Below are 7,239 nucleotides of genomic sequence, written 5' to 3' on the forward strand. Positions count from 1 at the left end.
GTCCCCATTTTACACATTGAGGCAGGCACAGGTCCCCATTTTACACATTGCGGCAGGACGGTGGTGGAGGGAGAGAGAGAGAGAGGAAGGGAGAGGGGCTGACTTACATTTGAAGCGGTTCTCGCCGCTCTTCAGCCGCCTCTCCCTCCTCGTCCGGTCTGCGCGGCTCCCCCTTCTCCCTCCTCCGGCGGGGTTTCGTGGAATGACGCGTTTGCGCCGTGACGTCACGACGCAATCGCGTCATTCCACGAAACCCCGCCCCCCGAGCTGGGCACTCGGGAGAAGGGGGTTTCAACGTTATAAAAGTGCCGCGGCGGGTGTTAGGGGGTCTCGGCGCCCCCTCCAATCCGGCGCCCAGGTCGCCTGCCCCCCTAGCCCCCCCCCTAGTTTCGGCCCTGCAGTAATGTCCCTGTCACCATATTATACACCGCACAGTAATGTCCCTGTCACCATATTATACACCACACAGTAATGTCCCTGTCACCATATTATACACCACACAGTAATGTCCCTGTCACCATATTATACCCCACACAGTAATGTCCCTGTCACCATATTATACACCACACAGTAACGTCCCTGTCACCATATTATACACCACACAGTAATGTCCCTGTCACCATATTATACACCACACACAGTAACGTCCCTGTCACCATATTATACACCACACAGTAACGTCCCTGTCACCATATTATACACCACACAGTAATGTCCCTGTCACCATATTATACACCACACAGTAATGTCCCTGTCACTATATTATACACCACACAGTAACGTCCCTGTCACCATATTATACACCACACAGTAATGTCCCTGTCACCATATTATACACCACACAGTAACGTCCTGTCACCATATTATACACCACACAGTAATGTCCCTGTCACCATATTATACACCACACAGTAATGTCCCTGTCACCATATTATACACCACACAGTAATGTCCTGTCACCATATTATACCCCACACAGTAATGTCCTGTCACCATATTATACACCACACAGTAATGTCCCTGTCACCATATTATACACCACACAGTAATGTCCCTGTCACCATATTATACACCACACAGTAATGTCCTGTCACCATATTATACACCACACAGTAATGTCCTGTCACCATATTATACACCACACAGTAATGTCTCTGTCACCATATTATACACCACACAGTAACGTCCTGTCACCATATTATACACCACACAGTAACGTCCTGTCACCATATTATACACCACACAGTAACGTCCCTGTCACCATATTATACATCACACAGTAATGTCCCTGTCACCATATTATACACCACACAGTAACGTCCCTGTCACCATATTATACACCACACAGTAATGTCCCTGTCACCTTATTATACATCACACAGTAATGTCCTGTCACCATATTATACACCACACAGTAATGTCTCTGTCACCATATTATACACCACACAGTAACGTCCCTGTCACCATATTATACACCACACAGTAATGTCCCTGTCACCTTATTATACACCACACAGTAATGTCCCTGTCACCATATTATACATCACACAGTAATGTCCTGTCACCATATTATACACCACACAGTAATGTCTCTGTCACCATATTATACACCACACAGTAACGTCCCTGTCACCATATTATACACCACACAGTAATGTCCCTGTCACCTTATTATACACCACACAGTAATGTCCCTGTCACCATATTATACACCACACAGTAACGTCCCTGTCACCATATTATACACCACACAGTAATGTCCCTGTCACCATATTATACCCCACACAGTAATGTCCCTGTCACCATATTATACCCCACACAGTAATGTCCCTGTCACCATATTATACACCACACACTAATGTCCCTGTCACCATATTATACCCCACACAGTAACGTCCCTGTCACCATATTATACACCACACAGTAATGTCCCTGTCACCATATTATACACCACACAGTAACGTCCCTGTCACCATATTATACCCCACACAGTATTGTCCCTGTCACCATATTATACCCCACACAGTAATGTCCCTGTCACCATATTATACACCACACAGTAATGTCCCTGTCACCATATTATACCCCACACAGTAATGTCCCTGTCACCATATTATACCCCACACAGTAACGTCCCTGTCACCATATTATACACCACACAGTAATGTCCCTGACACCATATTATACCTCACACAGTAATGTCCCTGTCACCATATTATACACCACACAGTAATGTCCCTGTCACCATATTATACACCACACAGTAATGTCCCTGTCACCATATTATACACCACACAGTAACGTCCCTGTCACCATATTATACACCACACAGTAATGTCCCTGTCACCATAATATACACCACACAGTAATGTCCCTGTCACCATATTATACACCACACAGTAATGTCCCTGTCACCATATTATACACCACACAGTAACGTCCCTGTCACCATATTATACCCCACACAGTAATGTCCTGTCACCATATTATACCCCACACAGTAATGTCCTGTCACCATATTATACACCACACAGTAATGTCCCTGTCACCATATTATACACCACACAGTAACGTCCCTGTCACCATATTATACCCCACACAGTAATGTCACTGTCACCATATTATACACCACACAGTAACGTCCCTGTCACCATATTATACACCACACAGTAATGTCCCTGTCACCATATTATACCCCACACAGTAATGTCACTGTCACCATATTATACCCCACACAGTAATGTCACTGTCACCATATTATACACCACACAGTAACGTCCCTGTCACCATATTATACACCACACAGTAATGTCCCTGTCACCATATTATACACCACACAGTAATGTCCCTGTCACCATATTATACACCACACAGTAACGTCCCTGTCACCATATTATACACCACACAGTAACGTCCCTGTCACCATATTATACACCACACAGTAATGTCCCTGTCACCATATTATACACCACACAGTAATGTCCCTGTCACCATATTATACACCACACAGTAATGTCCCTGTCACCATATTATACACCACACAGTAACGTCCCTGTCACCATATTATACACCACACAGTAACGTCCCTGTCACCATATTATACACCACACAGTAATGTCCCTGTCACCATATTATACCCCACACAGTAACGTCCCTGTCACCATATTATACACCACACAGTAATGTCCTGTCACCATATTATACACCGCACAGTAACGTCCCTGTCACCATATTATACCCCACACAGTAAAGTCCCTGTCACCATATTATATACCACACAGTAATGTCCCTGTCACCATATTATACACCACACAGTAATGTCCCTGTCACCATATTATACACCACACAGTAATGTCCCTGTCACCATATTATACACCACACAGTAACGTCCTGTCACTATATTATACACCACACAGTAATGTCCCTGTCACCATATTATACACCACACAGTAATGTCCCTGTCACCATATTATACTCCACACAGTAATGTCCCTGTCACCATATTATACACCACACAATAATGTCCTGTCACCATATTATACACCACACAGTAATGTCCCTGTCACCATATTATACACCACACAGTAATGTCCCTGTCACCATATTATACACCACACAGTAATGTCCATGTCACCATATTATACACCACACAGTAATGTCCCTGTCACCATATTATACACCACACAGTAATGTCCCTGTCACCATATTATACACCACACAGTAATGTACCTGTCACCATATTATACACCACACAGTAATGTCCTGTCACCATATTATACCCCACACAGTAATGTCCTGTCACCATATTATACACCACACAGTAATGTCCTGTCACCATATTATACACCACACAGTAACGTCCCTGTCACCATATTATACACCACACAGTAACGTCCCTGTCACCATATTATACACCACACAGTAACGTCCCTGTCACCATATTATACACCACACAGTAATGTCCCTGTCACCATATTATACACCACACAGTAATGCCCCTGTCACCATATTATACACCACATAGTAATGTCACTGTCACCATATTATACACCACACAGTAACGTCCCTGTCACCATATTATACACCACACAGTAACGTCCCTGTCACCATATTATACACCACACAGTAATGTCCCTGTCACCATATTATACCCCACACAGTAATGTCACTGTCACCATATTATACACCACACAGTAACGTCCCTGTCACCATATTATACACCACACAGTAATGTCCCTGTCACCATATTATACACCACACAGTAATGTCCCTGTCACCATATTATACACCACACAGTAACGTCCCTGTCACCATATTATACACCACACAGTAACGTCCCTGTCACCATATTATACACCACACAGTAATGTCCCTGTCACCATATTATACACCACACAGTAATGTCCCTGTCACCATATTATACACCACACAGTAATGTCCCTGTCACCATATTATACACCACACAGTAACGTCCCTGTCACCATATTATACACCACACAGTAACGTCCCTGTCACCATATTATACACCACACAGTAATGTCCCTGTCACCATATTATACCCCACACAGTAACGTCCCTGTCACCATATTATACACCACACAGTAATGTCCTGTCACCATATTATACACCGCACAGTAACGTCCCTGTCACCATATTATACCCCACACAGTAAAGTCCCTGTCACCATATTATATACCACACAGTAATGTCCCTGTCACCATATTATACACCACACAGTAATGTCCCTGTCACCATATTATACACCACACAGTAATGTCCCTGTCACCATATTATACACCACACAGTAACGTCCTGTCACTATATTATACACCACACAGTAATGTCCCTGTCACCATATTATACACCACACAGTAATGTCCCTGTCACCATATTATACACCACACAGTAATGTCCCTGTCACCATATTATACACCACACAATAATGTCCTGTCACCATATTATACACCACACAGTAATGTCCCTGTCACCATATTATACACCACACAGTAATGTCCCTGTCACCATATTATACACCACACAGTAATGTCCATGTCACCATATTATACACCACACAGTAATGTCCCTGTCACCATATTATACACCACACAGTAATGTCCCTGTCACCATATTATACACCACACAGTAATGTACCTGTCACCATATTATACACCACACAGTAATGTCCTGTCACCATATTATACCCCACACAGTAATGTCCTGTCACCATATTATACACCACACAGTAATGTCCTGTCACCATATTATACACCACACAGTAACGTCCCTGTCACCATATTATACACCACACAGTAACGTCCCTGTCACCATATTATACACCACACAGTAACGTCCCTGTCACCATATTATACACCACACAGTAATGTCCCTGTCACCATATTATACACCACACAGTAATGCCCCTGTCACCATATTATACACCACATAGTAATGTCACTGTCACCATATTATACACCACACACAGTAATGTCCCTGTCACCATATTATACACCACACAGTAATGTCCCTGTCACCATATTATACCCCACACAGTAATGTCCCTGTGACCATATTATACCCCACACAGTAATGTCCCTGTCATTATATTATACACCACACAGTAATGTCCCTGTCACCTTATTATACACCACACAGTAATGTCCCTGTCACCATATTATACACCACACAGTAATGTCCCTGTCACCATATTATACACCACACAGTAATGTCCCTGTCACCATATTATACCCCACACAGTAATGTCCCTGTGACCATATTATACCCCACACAGTAATGTCCCTGTCATTATATTATACACCACACAGTAATGTCCCTGTCACCTTATTATACACCACACAGTAATGTCCCTGTCACCATATTATACACCACACAGTAATGTCCCTGTCACCATATTATACACCACACAGTAATGTCCCTGTCACCATATTATACACCACACAGTAATGTCCCTGTCACCATATTATACACCACACAGTAATGTCCCTGTCACCATATTATACACCACACAGTAACGTCACTGTCACCATATTATAGACCACACAGTAATGTCACTGTCACCATATTATACACCACACAGTAATGTCCCTGTCACCTGACAATGCTAAATTCCTTTTGTCGTAATTATAACCCTTTATGAAGTCTAAGAACACTGTACGCTGTTTACTTAAGAAGTACCGTAATGGTACGCTATTTGCGTAACGATCGCTCAGCAGTAAGCGAGACGCTCAAGCGTCACGTTCGCTCACGGCCCAGTGATCACAGGACACGTTATTGGTTATGACTAGAGTAATGATTCGCTATGGCGTGGCTTACGCTCAAGACCACGAGGTCACCAGCGGCGCAGACGCTCACAATGCTATACCTTTATGTATAAACCTTATACCAATGAAATACACAGAATACCTTAATGTGAATACAGGGTGTAAGTGCAACCTTGTGTAACCTGACTAACTACAAGGCTGCTTGAGCGTCACCGACGCTCAAGTGAACACTTAATACTATAGAAAATACACAGATACTGGTTTAGGGTCCGAAGCCTATTAACTGTATTATATCTAATATACTTGTAAAAAGGGGATAACAGTACAAATGATACACTCCAATATAACAAAGACTTCCTAACCACAGAACTAAACAATAAATACAAAAAGACAATACTACACTGACCTAAATGCAATACAATACAATACTATAATACTATGAGAGATATAAGAGAAAAGAGGAGAGAGAGAGAGACGGGGAGAGATGAGAGAAATTGGCTCACAGTAAGACAATGATTACGGAGAGAAAACTTACGCACAAAGGGTATGATCGCATGCGCCTCGATATCCAGCTCCCGGCTATCAGCAGATAACCGTTGATGAGAGAGAGTGAGAGTTGGATATGGTCGGCCTGCCTATTTATGCCCCACACACAATGCAATCTCATGGTCCTACAATCCCATTGTCCATTGGCCGAAGGAATTCGGCCCTGCATCATAACAAAAGGTCATAGGGTGATTCATACAGGTGGGCTGTGACGATTTCCAACAGCTCAGGTGGGTGGGAAACTGGGTTTCCCGCCGCATACCTGAGTATGTGTAAATAATAGAAATGGACATAAACTTCTTATGTCCATAACTATTCGCACGAGCGATTAATACGCTCCAAACCAACACCGGAATATTACTAATTAAATACTCTTCCGATGGGTACCAAACACTGCTGTATGATTCCTGTCAGA

Source organism: Pseudophryne corroboree, chromosome 4, assembly GCF_028390025.1.
Source record: "Pseudophryne corroboree isolate aPseCor3 chromosome 4, aPseCor3.hap2, whole genome shotgun sequence".
Classification (NCBI taxonomy): domain Eukaryota; kingdom Metazoa; phylum Chordata; class Amphibia; order Anura; family Myobatrachidae; genus Pseudophryne; species Pseudophryne corroboree.